We start from the raw sequence: 24,728 nt of genomic DNA, 5'->3' as shown, positions 1-24,728 counted from the left end.
TGATGTAAACCCTACCCCGCTCACAGGGGGTGGTGCTTTAATGCCTATGTGCGTGCAGTCTATTGCACCCACTACCTCGGGGTATTCTGCTATTTGATGGAAAAGACGCATATTGCTGGCCCATGCCTCACGGGTGATGGGGAGGTATACATGCTCACTGACATGTGCTGACATGACATCCAGGAACTGGTGGAGTACCCTGGATGCTGATGCCTGTGATATCCCTATCATATTCCCAGTTGGCCTTTGGACGGTACCTGTAGCTAACATTCGTAGGCCTACACATAACTTGGTATCCACTGGGATGGGTTCCCCTCTGTTAGTTCTGTGTGTGAGGTGAGGCCGGCACAGCTCAACAATCTGCTGTAGGAGGTCCCTGTCCACCCTATAGCGCTCCACTATCTCCAGCTCATGTAGCCCTTGGTAGGTTACCCTGGGTCTGTACATTCTTCTCTGTCTCCTCACTGTGGGTTGCTCGGCAGCATTCACATCCTCACCACCCTCAGCCTCTTGCACATGCTGGTTTGATAGCAAAAGCAGCCCCTAGCATTATTTCTCTTGCTTTCGTTTTCTAAAATTTCCCTGTTTGTATACACTGGTGGTGCAGAGTTATTGGGAATAACAAGGGGGAAAGGTGTTTGCATAGTTTATAGTGGTGTACTGGGCTGGGCTGCTGCCTGTGTCTGATACATTTCACCTGTCAGCTCAGCTAGTTCTCCTTGATTACCTTCCTACTGCTGTTTTCCCTTCCCATTTCCTCCCTGTTTAAGCCTGTGTGCATGCCGCACAGAGTGCTGAAATGTGCACAGAGCTGCTATTTCCTGGTTTAACTTCCTTTTTCTTCCTGTGAAACCCGGTGCGCAGCGTGCACACCCGTTTACACTTTGTAAAGAGTGCTAGGCAGCTTGGACACACCTCTAGCTTAGCTGTGCTAAGCTAGGAGCAGTCCCGAGCCACAGGGCTCCAATCCACTTACAGTATTCCTGACACACACCCCCATAATGTCACCTATCTCCTAGTCCTGCGCCCAGCTATTTCTACTCTTACACTCTTGGGACCTGCTTCACACCCTGGGGAAATCTGGGATTCACTATCCTTCCCCTCATTTGCATAGGACTGCCTGCTAATGCATAGTTATATGTCCCACACTGAGCCTCCCCCCCTTAGCAACCATTACTCACTAGCCAGGTTGTCTTATGCCTGCCATTGACTTGCATGGCTGAATACTGCTTTTAGTCAGAATGCTTATTTTAGGTTTGTTTTATTATTTTCCCCCTATCCCATTTGCACGCATGCTGCTGCCCTATGCTTAAACAGGCAAGATCAGCGACAAAAAAATAAAAGTCTTTTTTTTATTCTTCACACATTTTGCAATGCCAATGGCCTTCTACTTGGCCATTGGCATGCTTCATCAATGATATGCAGCCTTTATTTGGTGCTGTTATAGCTCCATTTTGTAGTTTGCAAAAATTTACTCCATTACTAACAGAGTACATTTCTGCAGACTGCTGCCTCCTTCCTGGATCACAAATTACCCTCATTTGCATGGTTTTCACCTGGATTAGTCTAAGAGCTCACGTGCTCAGTTATAACTGGGGGGTCCCACCTCTATAAAGAGGCCAGCAACAAGCTGAGCCCCTCAGAGATTGGTCCTGGCACCACTCCTTTTTGGCATCTACTTCTCTGAAAGTCAAGGCCAACATCAAGGGTGTCTGGCTGACCAGATTTGCAGATGAGTGCAAATTAGCAGCAGGCACAGAATCCCCCACCAACACTAATGTTCTCCAAGAAGAGCTGACATAGACAAATAACTTGTGTAAGAGCCATGGACTAAACTAAATGATAAATGCATAATGGTATCCTTCTGGAAGTCATCCACCCCTAGTAACTACCATATTGATAACACACCTCTAGCAGTTGACCCAGTAGTTAGGACTCTGGGGACACATGTAGTCTGTCTATCCTTTGACAATCACATGTCTACAGTAGTGAGGAAAACCTTCAACATTATGCAACTTATAAACAAAGGTATGGCATCTAAGTCCAAGTCATTCTTCCACTGTATTCAGCATTCATCATTCCTATAATTGAGTACAGAGTCCCCTCTGGTATGCACCTAACAACTAGAACGTCCACACAGGTTTCCCATTTAGACAGTACAGGGCTTAAATAACATGTCCTATGCGGACTGCCTCAAAGCCCTATCCCTATATTCTGTCTCCTACTAGGGTTTCCACCTGTTCCACTTTACAAGGGACAGTCACTCTTTGGGCAGTTGTGTCCTGACCAAAAATATTAAAAATGGCAAATGTCCTGAGATTGTAGGACATAATTATAAAATGTCCCACTTTGGCCATTTGAAAAGGTGGCAGCCCTATTTCCTACAGGCTGTTGAGGGAAGATCCATGCCTGGCATACAAGACATTATTGGACCACCACCCTGACGGACCTCCTGCATATCAGCAAAACAACCGTACCAGAATTACTCGTTCTAAAGACTTAAATCTTGCATGTGGATATAAACAGGACCTGCTGGAGAGACAGGTATGTATCCCAGAGACTCCCCATCCATGTGAAGTAGAGTTCCTCCCTAACCCAATTCAAGTGCAACTTGGACAACTGGATGTGGGAACGGGAAATTCATCCCTGGTTTGGCACTGATGTCTCTAATGGACACAGGCAGCCTGTTCTCCCAGGTCCCTGCTTGCAAATGTTTCATCTCCCAAGCCGCTGCTTGCACTTATTAAGGGTACCATTGGGATGCATGGCTATAATTAAAAAGGCCACAGTGGTCGTTAGCCTATTACACACCTATGAACACCAACCCTGTTTGTGGTAACTCATTGAGCACTTCAGTCACAGACATTTAAATTTCACACTTCACATCCTCCAGAAAATGCACGCTAATGCAAAACTTTACTCTAGCAACATTTTAAGTTTATATGAGCAGTCGTTAAAAGCTCTCCCGTATTCTGGCCCTTTGCTTTCCTTTACCAAGACAATGTTAAGGCAGAAGGTCGCAAGCAGCAACTATTTTATTTAGTAAACCAAGCCTTTTAGATTTTGTGTTTTACTCCTTTGCCTCCGTTTATTTTTGGCTTTTTTCCAGAACTCACGAGCAAGAAAATTGACATGCATGCATAATGCGTTTAAATTGTGAGGACAAAATAAGTCACCGGCCACACTCTAAAAGATTAGAGAACTGAACTCCCACATTTCTACCCACCAGTAATGTAAACACCAGCAGCTTTTTTATGCTTTGTTCTTGCATAGGGTTACCACCTGCCCCACTATGCGAGGGACAGTCCCTCTTTGGGCAGTTGTGTCCTGACATATAATTGTAAACATGGCAAATGTCCTGAGATTTTAGGACAAAATTATTTTTTATATTTTATGTGATAGTTGCATTAAACAGTTATTCTGGATCTGAAATACCTAAATGTTATGAGAAACAGAATAAGCAACTAAAATGCTACAAGAATACGCTTTTCTGTAGGCAAAACAGTTACGTTCTGTCCTTTGTACTGGCCGTGGGTATGTGTCGGCCTGTAAAATCTGATGTCTGTACCAAACATGTCCCACTTTGGCCATTTGAAAAGGTGGCAACCCTATTCTTGCATGTAGATTAATATTTGGCCAATTACTTTGAACTTTCTATACTTAATCCATTGAAATGCGTAGGACACAGAAATAGTTTGCTTAAATATATTACGGTGCTGATTTCCCACTACATCAGTTCCCTGCCATATCAACTAAAAATTCTGTTAGAAGACGCATTAGAGTGGAAAAGTGCCACACGCCTTATTGTATGGTCTAACAAACTGGTTTATCTATTCAGTTTTATCTTTTTGCTAGCTATTTATAAAAGTTTATTTTCATATGTCTGAAGTTAGTTGCACAGTACCCAATACCGCTCATCTAAGCCGATTTGAGTAGAACATGTTCAAACGTTTGCTTAACATTTTTGTCTTTTTCTCCTATAAATTATGACTTCTGGGGCAAAACACTAGGATTACTGTTAGTACGTAATGATCGCACTGAAGCGGAGATATACTTAAGTTTTTGTCCTTAGATCTGAAAACAAGCAAGGTTTTATTTATTTATTTTTTGGGGGGGGGGGGGGGAGGCGACCCCTGCTTCTCATGGCTCTTACCCAATCAGGGACAAACCCATAAATTAACTAGGAGAACAGTTATAATAAATTACTACTATTAACACGACACACAAACAAATATAAAACGAATTAATATAAAAGTTCTTAAATAAAAGTCTAAAACTTTAATTACTGTCATTACCTAAGTGTAATTCACAAACTTTTCTCCAAAAATTCAACAGTTTTAGGAGGAATGAACAGCGACAGAACTAAAATTTGAATCAAAAACAGAACCTATAACCATGCTCTACTCAGGAAACAAGTAGGCACATCTTAAGGAGGCGCTGAACTGCAATCGCTTGGTTCACTCCAATCCTACACAATTAACACTATTCAAAGCCTAACCTCCTAAATGTAGACACTAAGCTCTTATAAAATGTATGACAAAAGAGCATAGCACAGTGTTATAAATACAATACTGCTGCCCCACCTACTTTGAAAGTCTTTAAACTGAAAGTAACAAGGCATGCTGGGATTTGTTTTAGATGACTTCATTTTCGACTGGTGGCGCACTGGCGTAGATAATTATAGCTGCGGAGGATCGTTATTACGTCTGGCTTTCTCGCATGCGTTAATATTTGGAACATTAGAACCGGATGTTACTTCAGGGGATGGTGGTGCAAATCTGAAAGGGTATATTATTCTAGTTTTTTTGTTTTGCATTTTGTGTGTATTAGTATGTACTGATTTCAGATATCTTTGGGGAAAGTAGGTGTTGAATCCCAGACAAAACTGTCAGCGTTCCATAAACACACGTCATCCCGTTCTGTTTACTATTTGGGGCCAGAATTAAGTGCGTGACTAGCATTACTGATGTATAACTTTAACGAACACACACACACATATATATAGAGCTTCCCTTTTATTTATATATATATATATATATTACAAGTGTATAAGTTTAACAAATATATGTTTATATATATATATATATATATATATATATATATATATGTACACACACACACGAACTGCTGTTGAAAAAAACAGTGATTTATTTTAATTTACTGCATGTTTTAAATTTGTATAGTTCTCACACATTTTTTGTTAGGGCAGTACAGACCGAGATGGTCCGTCCTGCCTGGCAAGACGTAGGAAAAGGAAACTGAGTGGTACGCGTAAACTTATTAAACTCTGTTTTCTTTGGTTGAGAACCAGTGGTGTTTTTTTTTTTTTAAGCATTAGTTTCATTTAATTTGTAAAATTAGTAGGACATGTTTTGCATCAGCGTGCATTTTCCTTAGAATAAATGCAACTTGGTATCTTTAAATGACTAGTTTTCAGCGATTTAACAGAAAACCAACAGTTCTACGAGGAACTGAGTTAAATGTGGGACAAAATCAGGGACAGATGAGACCCACGTTTCACAACAAAAAGAAATGCGGAAGCATGAACTACTATGTAGTGCATTTTTATTGGCTGGTTTGTACGTAATGATAATTTCAGAAACCAGCCATACATTCCCATGACGTCTTTAACTCTTGTGTAAGGGGAATATAACATTCAAAGTCCACACTAATAACCTGTTCCCATCACTCAGCAGCCCTAAGCAGTCATGCCACAATGTTCAAGTCTAGGTCCCAGTCTGTTTTCATCATTTGTTAATGATCTTACTGATTATTACCTCCAATTTCTTGATGTGATACTGTACGCAGATGACATCCTTCTATAACCCAGTAAATGCCCCTCTGACCTCCAGAATAAACTACAGCAGTTTATCTCTAAGCTATACAGCTAGGCTGATTGTACTCCTCTTTTAATTAACCACCAAAAAAAAAAAAAAAAACTATTGCATTGCATTGAGCAGAACAGCTGTGCTAATGTTAAATATGTAACCAGATTAACTGCAATCACTAAGTTAAGTTAAAAGGTGGCAACAGTTTTCCACTCTCTATAAGGCAGTAGTAAACTAAATTACTATAATGTGACTAAGCTGAGACCAAAAAGGCAGTTCAATTTATATTCCCTTCAACAAGGATATAGTTTTGTCTCATTTGTGGTATACTAGGCTGTCATGCTGGTTACCTACTAGAATTAACAGTGATTAGTGCCAAATTGAACAGTTTGGGTTTTTTAAGTCTGTGAAACTCTGACCCTGCAGAAGCCAGCCAATCAAAAACAGGCACTCCAGCCCTTAACTGTATCGCAGACACCTGTCAAAAGGAAGCCTCTGCTTTCAACAGAGACTGGAACACTGCCAACCCAATATCTGGAAGTCAATGAAATCCTTGTAGGGCACTGAACCAGTATGAACTTAGACCGACGAAAAAGTACAGTTTTGTACCTACCATAAATGTAGATGTCCGAGGATCTCCATTGCTGCAGTCCTGACAAATGGGTACTCCACTGCCCACTATCGGCCCGAATACCAAAGGGCTAGATCTGGCGTCGGTCACGGGCGTCTGAGACTGACGTAAGTACTTGTCAGTACAAATGCGCATGACCGACGCCATAACCTCAGTCTTTCTTGCCTCAGATGTCAGAATGCAAAGAAAAAAGAAAACACCACCCAAAAAAACCCAATGTAAAAAGAAAAAAGGGGGAAGGAGGGAGGGAAAATAGGACTGCAGCAATGGAGATCCTCGAACATCTACATTTATGGTAGGTACAAAACTGTACTATGTTCGTCGTCTCCCATTGCTGCAGTCCTGACAAATGGGTAGAATCCCATAGCAACGGAAAAAGGGAGGTTGGCCAACTAAATAGCAGGAGGAGCAGCAGACATGCCCTGTAAGACTGCAGTGGCAAACCCAGCTCTAGACCTGGAATAAAGAGGCAAATGATAATGCTTGGTAAAGGTATGTACAGAACTCCAAGTAGCTGCCTCCAGAATGTCTTTCGTAGCAACCCCTCTCAAAAAAGCAGTAGAGGTGGCCGTAGCCCTAGTAGAATGAGGCCTGATCCCAACTGGAACCTCCTTACCATGATGAGAGTAACAAAAAGCAATACAATGGCCGATCCACTTGGAAATAGTTTGTTTTGAGACAGCTTTCCCACTTGAAGCCACAGCAAACGAAACAAATAACTGTTGAGATCTCCGGAACTCATTGGTTCTGAACAAATAATACCGTAACTGCCTATGCACATCCAAAGAATGCAAAACTCTTTCCCGTCATTTTGGGGTTAGCATAAAAAGTAGGCAAATGTATAGATTGGTTCAATGCCACATTAGAAACTACCTTAGGCAGAAAAGTAGGATTAATGCAAGGAAACTCTGTCCTGGTGAAAAATCAGAAAAGGTTCCACTGCCATGAGAGCCTGTAATTCAGACACCCTTCTAGCAGAAGTAACAGCCAATAAAAAAGCAGTCTTCCAGGACAACAACTTCAATTCAGCTGTAGCTGCAGGTTCAAAAGGAGGCAGAGTCAGCTTTTCCAAAACAAAATTAAGATCCCAGGCAGGAGTAGGAGCCCGTTGTGGGGGTCTTATATTCTTTGCCCCTCTAAGAAACTGTTTAAGCAAAGGATGTGAAAAGAAAGGAGGATCACCATCATAGTGAGCCGAAATAGCTGCAGCATGCACTTTTATAGAGGAGAAGGACAAACCCTTGTCTAGTAACATAGTCAAATATTGCAAAGTACAACTCAAATTAGGCAACGTGACATCAAGGCCTTTAGCAGAACTCCAAAGAAAAAATCTCTTCCATTTATCAGCATAAACTTTCCAAGTACTAGGACGCCTGGCTTCCAGAAGGACATCCAAAACTTGTGGAGGGAGCTGAAGGCCCTCATCCTCTAAAACTGAATGCGCCAGGCTGTCAGATGTAGGGATTGCACCCTGACATTGAGAAAATGATTGTTTTCCTGAGACAATAAGTGAGGAATCCGTGATAATGGCCAAGGTGTCCCGTGAATTAGGCTCCTCAGCAGAGGGTACCAATGTTGACGAGGCCAATCCGGTGCTATAAGGATCATGCAAGGTTTGTCCCTCCTGACTTTCAACAGGACCTGTGGAAGAAGAGGCAGAGGAGGAAAGGCATACACGTGAAGGTTGCTCCAACTGAAGGACAGGGCATCTATTTTCCAGGCTTTCGGATGAAACAGCCTCGTGCAAAACAGAGGCAGTTGGGAATTCAGAGGAGAAGCGAACAGATCTATGTCTGGAGTTCCCCAAGCCACGGTCAATTGTGAAATACCTGAGGATCCAACTTCCATTCGTGAGGATCCACCATCTGTCTGCTCAGAACATCTGCTAGCAATTTTGTGCTCCTGGCAGAAACTGTGCTCGAAGAGTGATGTGCAGATCAAAGCAGTTTCCCATAACAGCATTGCTTGTCTGCAAAGAGGGTAAGAATGAGTACCCCCCTGCTTGTTGATGTACCACATGACAGTCGTGTTGTCCGTTCGAATCAACACCAGTCCCGGTCGAAGTAGATCCTTGAATGCTTTTAAGGCAAATTGAACCGCCAGCATCTCCTTCATATTGATATGCAAGTGAAGCAACTCCGGGGGCCAAAGGTCTTGAATCCATTTTCCTTTGAAATGAGCTCCCCAGGCTGACTCCGAGGCGTCTGTCGGTAATATCTGACTTGCCTCCGGTTGGGTCACAGAGAGTCCCTTGTTTAGGTGACATTCCTGAGCCCACCACACAAATTCTTTCTGAATGCAAGGGAGAATCCGAATGACAGTATCCAAATCGTGGCTGTGTTGAGTCCAAACGCTTTTGAGATACCACTGTAGGTTCCTCATATGCAGTTTGGCATTGGGAAGTACTAGAATGCAAGATGCCATGAACCCCAAGGCTTGAAGGACTGTCCTTGCAGTCAGCCTGGACATTACGGATAGCCGTTGGAAGTATAGGGGAAGATTTCTTTGTTTGTCCGGGTAAGAGATGCCATCTGAGTAGCTGTATTCAGTCTCACACCCAGAAAACACATCTCCTGTGAGGGTACTAGACTGGACTTTATTTCGTTCACAGAATACCCTAGGCATCTGAAAACTGTCATCACAAACTGCAGATGTCGAAGAAGTTCGAGCTTGCCCTGAGCCAGTATCAAACAATCGTCCAGATAAGGATAAATTTGAATTCCCCTTAGCCGGAGAAAAGCTATTACCGGAGCCAGGACTTTTGTGAATACCCTGGGCACAGTAGATAAGCCAAAGGGCAACGCAGAGAACTGATAATGCAAATTCCCAGTCCGAAACCTCAGGAATTTCCTGCAACTGGGCCTGATAGGAATGTGAAGATAGGCCTCCTTGAGATCCAAAGTCACCATCCAGTGATCTCTGCCTAGCATAGGCAACAGCTGCTGCAGTGTCAACATCTTGAATTTCCAGAAAGGTGTTTAGAATGGATAAATCCAGAATGGGCCTCCAAGTATTTCCCTTCTTTGGTACTAAGAAAAGGCGGGAATAAAACCCGTGCCTCTGTCCACAGAAGGAACTGCCTGTATTGCTCCCAACAGCAGAGAAAAATCTGTGCCTGCGCTTCCAGTCTTTGCTGATGAGGCACATCCGGCATACCTTTGAAAGGAGGAATGTGTGAAAATAAAACTTGTAGCCTCGAGTTATAATGTCCAATACCCATTTGTCTTGGGTAACCAAATACCAAATAGTACTGAGGATAGGATCACTACAGCTCCAAACTAATGAACACCAGATGGGCCGAGCAGGAAAACCCTGCTCATGTGATTGAATTAATTGCATAATTGTCATCAATTGATTGATACAAAATATTTAAAATACATACCCTAAAACCTGTAATTCTTTTGTAATAAATATATATGTAACTGAACTTTCAAAACCTAAAATGTCAATTAAATACTTACTACAAACCCCTAACCTATTTAATTTGTTAAAAATATGTTAAAATATACTGCTTGGTTTAGGTTACAATTAAACAACTAATAATACTGTAAACATGACTTTTTAATATTTAATGCTTTTAGATGATAGTTGAACCTTAGAAACTCAGCAATGATTCATTTATGCCTGGATATTTTAATTCTTTGATCCCGGTAACCAAATGCCAATTCCCTTTGAAAAGTCCCAGTTTTCCCCCTAGAGGAGCTGCCAGCAAAGCAGAGTCCGGCAGCTGAAGACACAGGTCATTGGGACTGCTTCCAAAAGGACTGACCCATGCCCACCCCAGCAGAAGGGGTAAAAGAATTAAAAGGCCTAGAAGTAACAGGGCCCTGAGAAGAAGCCCTACCTCTACCACGCCTCGACCTGCCCCTAGAATGAAAATCCGAAGAGGGAAAAGACCATCCCCTAGCAGGCCAATTCCTACTGAACTTAGGGGGCTGAACCGGTAAGAAGTCCTTTACCGTCTGCATAGACTTAGCATTTTCCTCCATCTTTTTCAAAACTGATTCCACCGGAGGGCCAAAAAGAACATCAGATTGCAAAGGAGCATCCATAATGCGAGCCTTAACATGCTCAGACAAGGACTGATCTCTAAGCCAGGCATGTCTGCGAACAACGGAACTAGTAGCAGCCACCCTGGAAGAAGCTTGTAAAGCATCAAAACCACATTGCAAAGAATGCTTACCAACCTGGTCTGAAGCATGCACTAAATCCTGAAGCTCCTTACAGTCAACACTTTCAGACAAAGCATCCACTTTACATTTCAATTGACTTAGCAAATAAATCTGATACCTGAGCATATGAAATTGACAATTCAAAGCACTCATAGCCAAAGTAGAAGAGGTATACAGTTTTTTACCCCACCTATCCAGGGCCCTAGCATCCTTGTCCAGAGGAACCGAATTCTTAACCACAGAAGCCTTAACACCTTTGGGGCCTTGAGAAATAGTTTCTGGATCAGCCCTAGGACTCTTATACAAGTACTTGTGAGCTTCCGGAACCCTGTAGTACCTATCTGGTTTAACTGGGGCAGGGGGCAGATAATCTGGGTTAAGGGCAGCCTCAGAAAATACATCCTGAACAACATCCAGTACAGGGGGAATAGCCAAAGGCCTGTGCTGAGATAAAAACAAGAATTCCCTCAGCCTTTTACGAGAATCAGAATAATCCTGGCCATCCCATTGGAAATGTTCCCTCATGGAATGCAAAGTTTCAGAGAAAGAAAAATCTTCTGGAGGGGACGCAGAGGGAGTAGCGTCCTCAGCCTCCGAATCAGAATAGGGAGGGAAATCCTGAAGCTCTTCCACAGAGGAATCCGACTCATTGAAAGACTGAACCAGACCCCCCAACTCTGTGTCAATCCTGGGCCGCTTCACAGGGGGGGGCATGGAACCCCTAATTAAAGTAATCAAATCTTCAGCCATCTTTAACATGTGCTTTTTAGGAGCTGGACCCTGGGGAAAAGCACCAGCAGGGATAGACTTAGATTTAGAATGGCCCTTGCCCTGAGAAGGAGGAGGTCCAACTACCCCATGAGGGGAGGAAGCTACCGATAACAAAGAAGCACCCTCAGCCTGGCCTAACACAGGAGAAGCCACTTCCTGCAGTAACAAAGGCTCCCCTAGACACACTGGTAAACTGTCAGAAGGAGCCACTGAAGCAGTCAGTGGTTCCACAGAACTGACGTCCGGAGTGGACGCCTCAACCTGTTTGGACCGCAAAGACTTATCTCTGCGCTTCTTAGAAGAACCAATCATCGGAGAATCCGACGGCATGTTATAATTACAACGCCTACCAAACACTAGCCTAGCACAGTCCAACCGACGTTTAATAGTACGCTTGTTAAAAGTAGCACAAAAGCGACACCCAACAACGTCGTGCTCAGGCCCTAAACAAGGAATGCAAAGTGAATGGTAATCCCTATGAGGAATCTGTTTCCCACAAGAAATACAGTTATTAACTTTTTCTGACATCCGGCAACTCTGAGGCAAGAAAAAGACAAAAAGACAAAAAATGTTCCCAACAGGGTACTTAGCCAACTTGGTATCCGGTCTGAAACTCGAAAACCGACAGTTCCAGAACGCCGAACGGCACTTGCAAAAACTGCTTCTGCTGAGGACCATGCGGCAAGAAAGACTGAGGTTATGGCATCGGTCATGCGCATTTGTACTGACAAGTACTTACGTCAGTCTCAGGCGCCCGTGACCGACGCCAGATCTAGCCCTTTGGTATTCGGGCCGATAGTGGGCAGCGGAGTACCCATTTGTCAGGACTGCAGCAATGGGAGACGACGAACATCTTTGTGGTCTACTTCTTATTCTCTTTTTTTCTCCAAACTGCACAGAGTGCTGTCTGAACCCAGCACTGAACTGAGCAAACTTGGCTTTGTATAGGGATACAGCCTCATTGACTGACTGTAGAAGCCAGCCAGTTATAATCCAGCAGACACACACATACATACATATATATATATATATACACACACACACATTTTGAAAGAAAAGTAGACTCTCCTCTTCTAAGACAACTGGTCCAAATCAAGAACGGCTCACATAAGGTATTACCTAATATAAAGATGAACTTGAGTATGTATATTACTGCCTGTGCTTACTCTGAATCAAATGCTATTTCATTCCAATTTTCCCATTCAAAGCAGAGAAAACACTGAAATCCATTCAGTTAAGCATTAGCTTAGCTTTGTGTAAAATAAATCCTGATTAGCCTGTGACGGCCGCCAGCCTAGCTAGATAGAATTTTGGTAATAATTCTATGTCCTTGTAAATATGAATATGATCCACAGGCTTGTTTGACAAATGTAAAGAAAACTGTGTATGTTCTGAGCTTCAGGAATGTAACCACAATGCACCCTGCTGGAAGAAAGCTGATGAGTGAAGCAGTTTTGACTGTTTGATCTCAATGTCGGAGACAGGATGTCTGGACCAGCAAATTCTTTTTCTTGTCTTAATTACTAAGGTTTTACATGTATTGCTGTGGTTTCCTGGCAACTGCAAGATCAAAGAAATGTTAACATTTTTAAGTTCTGTGAGCCTTGGAAACTAACCCATAAAGTGTCAAGAATGATATAATGTGAAATGACTCGGCAGTACTTTATCAATTTAAGACTTTCTCAGAGAGAGAGAGAGAATAGAGCAGTTTGGATTTTGTCTGAAGCTGACATCAGCTCACCAGCACTTGCTTTGCTCTGCAAGTAGGATCTTAGACTTTAGTATTTCTCTTAGAGTTAGATAGAAACGTTTCCTATGATTTCTGAACTCTGTAATGTCATTGTGTTGAAGTAATAAGTATTATTGTGTGTTTTTATTTAATTAAATATTTTTAGACCCTTTCAACTGTGGATGTTTTGTGTAGAGATAATTTAAGCTCTAGAGTACTAGAGTACTGCATGCATTTGGTGATGCTGTCCAAACCACTCCAATAGTCTTGCTACGCAGTCACACTTAGTATTTGGATAACAGTAATATTACACAGTGAAATTGGTCACCCTTTGGGTAGGGCCTTATTAGTACCTGATAAGTGTAGTTGGTGGCAGTGATTACTACTTTTATAGCCTGGCAGGAGGGTCATAGCTGGAGAACCTGTGCCAGCCTTCCCAAGGAGTGTCTGTTTGTTTATATGTTTATATATAAACCAAAGTGTGCGTGTGTGTCAGCTACTTGGGCAGGGACATAAAGCACTGGTTGGACAGAGAGGGTACTGAAGATTTTTGCTTTAATACTCTGCTGAGATCTGAACCCTACAGCTGTGCCAGTGGGGAGTCTTGAGGATCTGGAGAGAGAAACCAGCTCCAGACTGACTGTGATCTCTGTGTGCTCTTAAAGGAAATTGTACTTCACTGTGTGTGTACTTGTTATCCTTCCCAGTGTGCATGCCCTCACTGGTGCTAGTGATGTGGATTGAGGCTCCTTGATTACTGGGCCATTGTACGGGCGTCACATGGCCTTCACTAAGTGAGTTAATATTGTAACCTTTTTTATTTTATGACTTCTCATGCTGCAGCAAATGGGGTGATATTCACATTTAACTGTTCATGTCCTCTCTTATATAATCAATTTCTGTTCTCAGAAAACTATAAGTGGAAAAAAAACTAGCTAGTAACCTATCTGATGCTTCTGACGCTACAATTTAATACTTCACTTTCTCACATTTTAAGTTATTTAACTTGAAAGGGCATACTTTTTAATCTACATGTGATACTATGTCTGTCTCTATATTTACTTAGGAAGTTACCAATGCCTTTTTATTTTTATTTAAGCTATTTACTGCTTATTGACAAGCTTGCCTTCCAGCAGCTGCATGGTCACATTTTCATTACACATTGCAGTTTCTATTCTTTATTATCTTATCTCATACACTGTTTATCATAGATTTGTATGCTTTACTTTCTCATCTTCTTTTTACTCCTGCATTCAAGCAGTGTAAACATCACTCTTCTCAGATACAGTACTATTGCGATGCATATGTGTTCATAGGTGCCTTTACAAGTCTAGCCAAACATCCCAAATGTATCTTACAACTTTATGTACTATATTTTGTAAGTCTAGCCAAGTTTTCCAAATGTATCCTGCAAGTTTGTGTGCCTTGTGGCTTATTTTAAGGGGCATATGTAAGCTAGGGCAATAATTACAAGCTGCCTCTGTCCAGTAGAGACATAGGTGCTAGACCAGAGTATATTTCCAATTTTCCATCCACTGTTCCAGGTTTCTCTTAAATAGGGTTGAGGAGCTCTACTTCTCATGGATGGGGAAGCCTGTTCTGGAAAAAAGGAATTGACTGTCACATACCTGTCCCCTCAACATGTCCTGTTTGATGCAAGCAAAGTTTAAATCCTTAAATCAAGTAATTCTGGTGCTATTCATTTTGTAGATGTGCAAAAGGTTTATCAGAGTGTGATCCAAGAATGCATTGTATGGCAGGCATATATCAGCTGTCAAAGCTGGGGTTGGGAGAGTGGCCTAATGGTTAAGGTGTTTGCCTTACAAACACAAGGTACAGGGTTTGAATCTCACAGGGGATAACTGGCTAGGCTTAAAATGGCTCGCAAGGGCAGTTAGCCTAGTACTAGCCTATGAACCTATGAATCTGTAAGAAACAGGTGTAGAGAGAAGGCTTTGAGATGATCTGTATAGGACATGCTGTTTATGTCCTCTATTCTTCTTGTGAAGAACCTCTGTGTATGTTGTTGCTTTATGTCTCGTCAGGTACATGCCAAAGGAGACATTGTACTCAATGATAGGCTAATGATGACTTCTGTGGACCTAGATGCCATGCCCTTGCTTATTACCCGAACAACACAGAATTATTTCCTCACTTCCTTAGACACGTGTTGGTCAAAAGCTGAGTTACTGTTTACATACATACCAAATTCCCTGACTACTGGTTCTGCTCTTAGATGTGTGTTATCGACAAGGTGAGTTTTAAGCCATGGATTTGGCACCAGTTATTTGTCTGCTTTAGTCCTTCCTATGGGATGTTAGTGTCTTGAGGGGATTGTGTGACTGCACATAGTTTGCAATCCTCTGCTAACTTGGTCAGCCAGAGGCCCATGACATTGGCCATGGCTTCAAGACGTAGATGTCAAAAAAGGAGTGGATGCAGACAGACCCCTGAGGGACTCCACTAGTGACCAGTCTCTCTGTGGAGGTGGTCTTCCCCATCCTAACTTCCTGGCTCCTATCAGAGATCCAGCCAGTTATCAGCACGTATCATAGGGGGTTATGTCTGCATCCATAGGTTTTACAATGCCTGAGGGGTATTTTATCATATGCCTTAGCCAGGATAAGGTAGGCAGCATGCACCATTTTGCCTTCATACATTGCCTTGTTGGCCTTCTCGAAGTCCACCAGGCTGAGGAAGGATGGTCTGCCCATGACAAAACTAAACCTGTTTGTATCCAGTGTTTGATTATTGTCTCTGTCCTTATTGATCATGTCCATGGTCTTGTGTATTAAACTAGTTAGACTTTTATGGCCGTGTAGTTCCCAGGGTCCATTGCTGTCCTGCCCTTGTTTAGAGGGATGAGCATTGCAGTTCTCCAGTCACCTGGTACAAAGCCTATCTGGAGGCTATGGTTAAACAGTGACTCCAGTGGTCCTGATATGTCCTGTATTAGGCTGATGTTATTCATGTTTCACTATTGCACATTTGGGTAATCTGCTGGCAGGTTGCCCTCAGTCGGCCTGAATAACAAAGTCTTGGGTCCTGCATTGGTTGCTGTCTCCTCTTCCATGACGTCAGGTCATCAGGAGTATAAAACATGCAGCCGACACCATTTTTATCAGTCTTTCTTGCCGCATGGTGCCCGAAGCAGAAGCAGTTCGCAAGTGCCGGTCAGCCGACTCCTGAAATTTTCGTATTCGAGTTTCAGAACCAAAGTCTTCCAACTAAAGCCAAGTACCCCGTTGGGGAAACTTTTTCTTGCTCCTTACCAATGTCAGTAAAAGTTAATAATTGCATTACTTGTGGGAAGCAAATACCTCATAAGGATTTTCATTTGTACTGTATTCCTTGCCTAGGCCCTGATCACAACGTGCTGTGGGTTTTGTGCTAAATTTAACCAACTCACTATTAAGCGTCGATATATTTTTGCTTCTAAATATTTTGGTTCAAGATGTAACTACCCCAAAATGTCGTCGGTTAGCAATCCGGCTACGGAGTTCACAAAAAACACAATGAAAAAGACAGAGACAGACCGTGAAGGTCCAACACCAACTACTACGCTTCTCCTAAGCCAGTCGCCGGTTCGCTGGTACTCAGTGAGGCGCTTTCGCAGCCCCTGATACCCACTACTTTTGAGTCGCAGGCCTCTACTGAGACCCATTCAGAGTCAGGTATGCTGCGAGATTCGCAAAGTATTGAACCCGCGGATGTCTCTCCCTTGGATGGGTCCGGAGCCGCTGAGCAGGCACCTGCTTCTGAGGGTGTTTTCAGGCCTCAATATTTTTACATTAAACCGACGCCAGCAACAAAAACAAGGTCAAAAACAACTTCTATGTCTAAAAAACTGATGCATGATCCGCGTGCTCAGGCCCCTATGCCTACAAAACGGATCAAAATGGGTGAGGATTTAATTACCTTGATCAGGGGTTCCCACACCACCCCCCGCTAAGAGGCCTAGGCAAGGCCCTGATTATGAATCTTCAGATCAGGTTTCCATTTCTTCTGATCAGGAATTTTCATTTCCACCCTACGAGGATTCTGATGCAGAGGAATCCATCCCATCTGCATCTCCTCCAGAGGATTACTCTTTTGGAGAGACTTTGCATACTTTAAGGGAACATTTTCACTGGGAGAGTCAGGACTTCTCTGAATCAAAAAAGAGGCTTAGGGATTTCCTTCTTCCTCAGCATAGGCCTTTGGCAATACCTCCTGTATTAGACATTGTTGATGTGTTCTCGGAATCAAGCATGGCTCCTGATTCCCTGTCTCTGGCTCCTAGTAAGCCAGACAGATATTACAGGGTTCCTTACTCCCACAAATTTCTTTTCAAAAATCCTGCTGTTGATCCGGAGACTATTTCTCAGGGTCCCAAGGGTGTTAAGGCTTCTACAGCCAAAAATCCTACCCCTTCTGATAGAGATTCCAGGGTGCTGGATAGATGAGGTAAGAAGGTTTATACGTCTGCAACCTTGGCAATCGGGGCTTTAAACTGTCAGTTTCATATGCTTAAATATCAATAGGGGGTTGGGAGGGTGGCCTAATGGTTAAGGTGTTTGCCTTACAAACACAAGGTGCATGGTTTGAGTCTCGCAAGGGATAATTGGCTAGGCTTAAAATGGCTCGCAAGGGAAGTTAGCTTAGTACTAACCTATGAACAGTATGTCATGGGCTTACTGAAACAGAAAATGATGTTGATTTCTAATTGTGTGGAAAATGTTACAGGATTTATTGCATTCAGCAGAACAGGTTGGAAAGCATACTTGATTCCTTGGAGGCCTCTTGTAGGGCCACCATTACTGGATCTGTGGTTAGAAGGCATGCCTGGCTCAAAGAGCAAAATCTGCCTGATCATGTTAAAGCTAAATTGTTGGATGCCCCTTTGCAGCATGATACTCTGGTAATAATCTATGCAAACTGTAAAAGATTTCTTGCAAGTACAGCCACCCGGGTTCAGTAGGCATTGGCATAATAAAAATTGGTCCTTTCCTGTGTCCAACAGAGCCAGTCAGGGCAAACCCAGGTGCTAAAAAGGCTCCAGATATCAATCACAGGGTTCTTACAGGTCAAAGCAATGGGGTGCCTCCATACCTCTCAACCTGGAAACATCAAAAATCTGGACAAGGCCCATGAAAAATAGGTACAAATCTGTACACTGATTAACATAAAATTTGCATTCACAATTATGTAGCCCCACCTACTTCAATGGAATTGTGGGATACCAACTTTAAAACAAACTGAAGAACAGACTACCAAAATATGGCTCTAGCCCAGAGTCCCCCTGCAGCCATTCCAATGTCCCATTACTTGGCCATTTCACCCCATCTACCCTAAACACTAATGTGCACACTGGTTTACTTCTACAATGATTATTTAGATTTTATTTTACATTTTATAGCACAAACACTAACAGACATCTCACAATGAAAATAGACTTAGCATTAAAACTTCTCTGCGGTCTTCCCTTGAATCTCACATTCATTGAAACAGCACTGAAACCCACATCCAAGGAAAATGCATCTGGCCAATGGGGGATAAAGATTACCTTTGGGGTGTTTTCAAATCCTATGAGACCTGATATATATAACTCCTTGATTAGCTTACCATTAGCTGGTATAAGTAATAAGATTCATATTCCCATCCTGTGTTACAATCACATCTTTGTAGAGGTAATTAGATCCTTGATTAGGATGGATTATTCCTCAGAATGAATAAACACACTACATTGGGTCTTGTGTTCTGCTCCCAGTAATATCAGTGCCACAGGTACACTAGAACTACTTTACCACATGCCTGTCTTCTTGCTGATCAGGGACAACAGTCTAATTGTGATGGAACACAAATATATTTAGTCAAGGAGTCAGACTTCAACTTTGAACTGTCTGATACACTGTTCAGGAAGAATTTACTGTATGGACCCTCCAAAAAAAAGTAAATAAAATTCTACTATTCTGTGGTGCACATCACTCCTTTATTAGGGGGCAATAGGAATTGCTGCATCTTATGCTAATTTGTTTATTGTAAAGTTCAGACTTGTATCATTTTTAGTAATACTTATTTTGTTGTACTTTGTGTTAAGTTATTTTATGGTACGATCTGAACTGCTGAGCTGCTATCTCATTCTATAACGTCTATTTCGATTCCACCCCTGTTCTGCTTCCCCACCTCTGCTAACACGCCTGCTTCTGACTCTGCCCTACTGCCAGTTTCTTTTCTATCCCATTACCTAGTCACATTATAGCTGTACAGGGTTATATACTTACTCTACCTTGCACCTCTCTATTTACCACATTTTCTTTTCTCTCCCCACAGTTTTGAGTCTTAATTTCCCACTGCCTGCCAAGGACACTAACTGCATTAAACATTTAGCATTTTATTGGTTCTCCTAAGCGTTGTAGTTATTTTAGGAACCTTGCCAGTATATCACCCGAAGAAGAGCGCTTGTGGATATAAACTACACGTATGTCATGTAATTTAAGACATGTTATTCATATTTAGTAAGGACAGTATATTTTCGACATCTGGTTTGGACTACACACCAGGCCAGGAAGCATTTACATCAGATTTAGTTCCAATCTAGGGTTAATAGCACGCAGTTTGAGGAGCGCCCCCCCCCCCCATTAACAACGCTATCATAGATAAACACAAGTAGAATAAAAGCACGGTGGTGCTACATGGGCAGATAGATAAACACACAGCAAAATAAAAGCGCGGTGGTGCTACAACGGCAAATAAACACACAGCAAAATAAAAGCATGGTGTTGCTACAACGGCAAATAAACACACAGCAAAATAAAAGCATGGTAGTGCTACAACGGCAGACAGATAAACACACAGCAAAATAAAAGCATGATGCTACAATGGCAGATAAACATACACGCACAATCTCTAGCTCAGATAATCAACTTGCAATAACGGCTTGCAACGCAACCAAAGATGTTTCTCCCAGCATGAAAACACTAAGAATCCTACCCTTCCTTCGCAGCAGAATCAATGCAGCAGTGAGTCGAGTGACGAGTTCTCTCTGTTCAATAACGGCTCGCAACCAATGCAGCAGTTTAACGGCTCCCTTCAATACCGGCAGAATGCCCATTATATTACAAGTATCATTCTGTTAAGCCCAGCCGGAATGCAAGCTCCACATACCCATATTTCACACAAAATAAAGAGAGGCAAGGCAACCAAAGATAATGCAGCAGTTTAATGGCTCTAACAGAGGCGATCAAAGACAATGCAGCAATTTAATGGAGGAAATGCAAGCTCTTAGCTCCGTATATCGCAAGCAGCATTCTGTTAACTTAAGTGCGGCCAAACCAAAAGATAAATGTTTCCCCGCTCTCCATTTGAACAGCTGGGATGCAAGCTCAATTCTGACAGGCTGGCTGACTGAGCTGACGTCATCACGTACGTGATGACGTCAGCTCAAAAGTGGAAAAAAATAAAAATAAAGAAAAACTCGGAAATGAAGGGGTGCCACTCGGGAATCGTGGCACCCCATTGTTTGGACCCCAAAACTCGGTAAAAACCGAGAAATTCGGGACGGTTGGGAGGTTTGGGTGCCTCCACCTCCAGATCTGGAGGAAACAAAGCACAACCCCTACAGTAAGCAGTCTCAGTGACTTCCCTCTATCATCTCCAAGCACTTATCTTTTGGCAGCCCCCTTTGGGGAAAGCTAGCACTTTATGCTCAAAATTGGCAGTTAATTACCCAGGACAAGTGGGTATTACACATAGTATCCCAGGGGTACAGATTTCATTTCCATACTTTGCCAATTCCAAACGGATGGCCGGATCTACAACGAAACCACTGGGCAGAGGCCCAGAAACAAGTTATGTCCCTCATGGATATGAGGGCTATTTAATCGGTACCAGAAAAGGAAAAAGGACAAGGATTTTATTCAAGATTTTTCCTGGTACCCAGAAAAGACAATTCATGGCGTCCAATACTGGACTTCTCGATTCTGAGCACATTCCTGGACATTCCAAAATTCAAAATGCTGACTTTACAACAGCTACTGCCTATGCTAGGCAAGAATGCTTGGTTAGTAACCTTAGACTTAAAAGAGGCATATACCAATAAGGGAATCATGCAGAAGATACCTCCACTTCAAAGCAGGTTTTTTGCATTTCCAATTCTCTGCACTGCCCTTTGGCTTATCTACTGCGCCCAGGGTCTTTACAAAGTGCCTGGCACCAGTAATTGCATTCTGCAGACAAAGAAGCATTCAAATTTATCCTTATCTGGACAATTGTCTCATTCAAGCAGAGGACAAGGACACTCCAACATCTTGCATGCCTAGGGTACACCATAAATGAAAAGAAATCACAACTGGTACCCTCTCAAATTACATTCCTGGGTGCAAGCTTGAATACAACTGCCCAGATGGCTTACCTCATGCCAGACAGACAATTGACAACATACTTCAAACAAATGGCAACAAAATCCCAGTTATCTGCAAGACAAATTCTGCAGTCTTTGGGGTTCATGGCATCCTGCATTCTACTAATTCCATATGCGAGACTACATATGAGGAAACTTCAATGGTACCTAAAATGTTTATGGAGTCAACATTGTCACAGCCTGGAAACAATGATTCCTCTCATTCCCTGCCTACAACAAGAGTTTCTTTGGTGGGCAGAGACATGTCACCAAAACAAGGGACTGTCATTCACTCTACCCCCTGCCACCCAAACCCTAACTACAGATACATCAGACTATGCTTGGGGGGGCCCACCTGGCAGGGAGATGCATTCAGGGCAAATGGAGCCCGAACCAAATGCACCTGCATATCAACCAGAAAGAAATGCTAGCTGTTCAGAATGCTCTGATTGCCTTCAAGGACTTACTTCATCCAGGACAACTACTGATAAAGACGGACAACAACACAGTTATGTGGTACATAAACAAGCAGGGGGGTACACATTCCTACCCCTTTTGCAGACTAGCCATGGCCTTGTGGAACACAGCCTTGACTCCAAGTACATCTTCAAGCTCAGTTCCTGCCAGGAAAGCAAAATACTCTGGCAGATGACTTAAGCAGAAATCTTATGGACCCACATAAATGGAAACTGAATCCACAAATCTTCAGCATGTTAACACAGAAATGGGGGAGCCCAGACATAGATCTATTTGCCTCTCCCCAAAACTATCAGTTGGACAAATTTTGCACAAGAACTCATCACAAAAAAGCATGGAAAGCGGATGCTCTATCCTTCAGCTGGTATCCTTCAGCTGGAAAAACCTATCAGTCTATGCCTTTCCCCCTCTGCCTCTACTCTCCAAGGTCGTAGACAGGAAAAACCAAAAATGATCCTAATTGCTCCATACTGGCCTCGCCAGCACTGGTACCTGCTTCTAAGGAATATGTCACACCTTCCTCCGTGGTACTTGCCTCAAACACATCATCTACTGTCTCAGCAGAACTATCAAATTCTGCACACTCCGCTCCAAACTCTGAATCTTGCAGCATGGCTAATCAACTAATTATTCAAACCACATCTCTCGGTAAACCTGTGGTGGATGTCATTTTGGATGCCAGAAGGCCTAGTACCAGAAAATCTTATGCTGATAAATGGAAGAGATTCTGTGCTTGGAATCAAGCACAAGGAATAGACACAGCAAAGCCCAATATGCCTCAGATTTTACAATAGTTAACTGAGATGCTTGACAAGGGCTTATCTTTTTCTTCAATAAAAATCCATGCCTCTGCCATCTCAGCTCATTACAACAAAAAGCCCCCCCCCTCTTTTCTCATCCACTGCTTAAACAGTATCTCGGAGGGGCCAACAATTTAAGGCCTCCCAGGAGAACACCTACTCCTGCATGGGACCTAAATTGTGTGCTGGAAAAACTCACCCTGCCTCCTTTTGAACCAGCAGCTACTGCGGATATAAAATTTCTATCTTGGAAGACAGCTTTTCTTTTTGCAGTCACTTCAACAAGAAGGCTTTCAGAACTACAGGCTCTCATGGCAGTGGATCCTTTCATTATATTTTAACCTGACAGGGTGGTCTTCAGGACCAATCCTTTTATGCCTAAGGTGGTATCCAGTGTAGTTCTTAACCAGACCATTCACCTGCCAACTTTTCTCCAAAATGAAACAAGGAGGAGCGGACTCTGCATTCATTGGATGTACACAGACAACTAAGATTCTACTTAAACAGGACAAAATCTCTTAAGAAAGTCTGAGCAACTACTGGTAGCATTTGCTGCAGGATCAGAGGGGAAGGCTATATCAAAGCAGACTATTTCTAAATGGATAAGCCACTGCATTCGTTTCTGCTATTTGCACCATGGTAAACCTGTGCCCAAGGGGATCGGATCCCATTCCACCTGGGCTGCCTCTACTTCAGCAGCTTTTCTCAGTGGGGGTCCCAACCAAAGACATTCTAGAAACTGCTACTTGGAGCTCCATTTATACGTTCACAAAGCATTACCATATACCTCTCTTCTCTAAATCCAGGGCAGGCTTTGCCACTGCAGTCCTGCAGGGCCTTATAGCTGCCCTCAATGCTGTTTAGTTCCATCCTCCCATCCATAGCTTTAGGATTCTACCCAAATGTAATGACTGCAACAGTGAAACACGAAGAACATAGTACAGTTGTGTACACTTGCCATAAATGTAGATGTTAGAGTGTATTCACTGTTGCAGTCCGGGTTACCCACCCGCTATCCCCCATTCTATACCTTTTCTTTCCTTCACTATACTCAAAAGCCTTTGTGGTGTATTTGCTTTTAGTTGAGGGTAAATTTTATGTTTCTAAGGTGCATTTATATATTTACAGTTTATATATATTTTTGCTCCCCATTTGGGGGGCACCTGACATCTGTAAGGTAAATTTGACTACACAGTAATATATGTAGCTGCATGGATATATAAAAGGTTGCAGCCATTACATTCTTGTTAACAAATACGATAGAAACACTAGTGACAATTAAGTATGATAGCATATATAAGCATGTGGGGGTAGGAATATGCTTGAGAAGTAATTAACTTGTAATGTTTGAGTTTCTGTGCAGTAGGTCCTCAAGGAAGCTATAGCTGTGTACTAAGGGTATATAGGGGAAATAACTGACCGTCTCCAAGAGTAAGATTGTTTAACTTTGGAAGTAGACGGTAGATGAACGTTATGGCAGGCAGATGTGTGAATGAAACAGGGAAAATGGAAGTAACTGGAGGAAGAATGAAGTATGACAAAGGACATTATGTAAGGGAACAGGAGTAAAATAGGAGATTGTTAGGCCACTATGAATCCTGTTGGGTAAAAGGTCAGGCTATGAAGAAACATGGGGAGGGGAAGCACCATATGTAGAGGAAAGAAGGGACAGCAAATTATGAATAGGATATATTGTAGTGGCATTTGTTGCACAGAAGTTTAAGGATGAAAGCATAGTATTGCATGACAAAAAGGGATAAATTATATGAGAAAGAGATACAGAGGGGTCATTTTTAATGTAAATAAGAAATGGATTATAAGAGCTGGAAAGGGAAGATGGAGGAGGGACATCACTATCCTACTGGTAAGTGGTTTGGTGAGGTGGGGTACCAAAATATCATTGAAGGAGAAAGAAAAATAAAATGGGAAACCAAATTATT

At 42.5% G+C, this 24,728-nt stretch overlaps 1 protein-coding gene across 1 annotated transcript in view; it reads left to right on the top strand.

The window, feature by feature from the left end:
• Nucleotides 1-4,608: 4,608 nt before the first annotated feature.
• Nucleotides 4,609-24,728, top strand: part of CCHR6.PART0H2orf76 (chromosome chr6.part0 C2orf76 homolog) — a 600,781-nt gene continuing 580,661 nt past the window's right edge. Inside the window, exon 1 of the mRNA XM_044074994.1 lies at nucleotides 4,609-4,786. The gene's annotated coding sequence lies outside the window, so the exon portion shown is untranslated. The remainder of the gene's footprint in view (nucleotides 4,787-24,728) is intronic.

This window comes from Protopterus annectens, chromosome 6.part0 (genome assembly GCF_019279795.1).
Source record: "Protopterus annectens isolate FY-2018-M chromosome 6.part0, PAN1.0, whole genome shotgun sequence".
NCBI classification, from domain to species: domain Eukaryota; kingdom Metazoa; phylum Chordata; order Ceratodontiformes; family Protopteridae; genus Protopterus; species Protopterus annectens.
The sequence above is the reverse complement of the archived record's forward strand: the minus strand, read 5'-3'. Positions and strand labels throughout refer to the sequence as shown.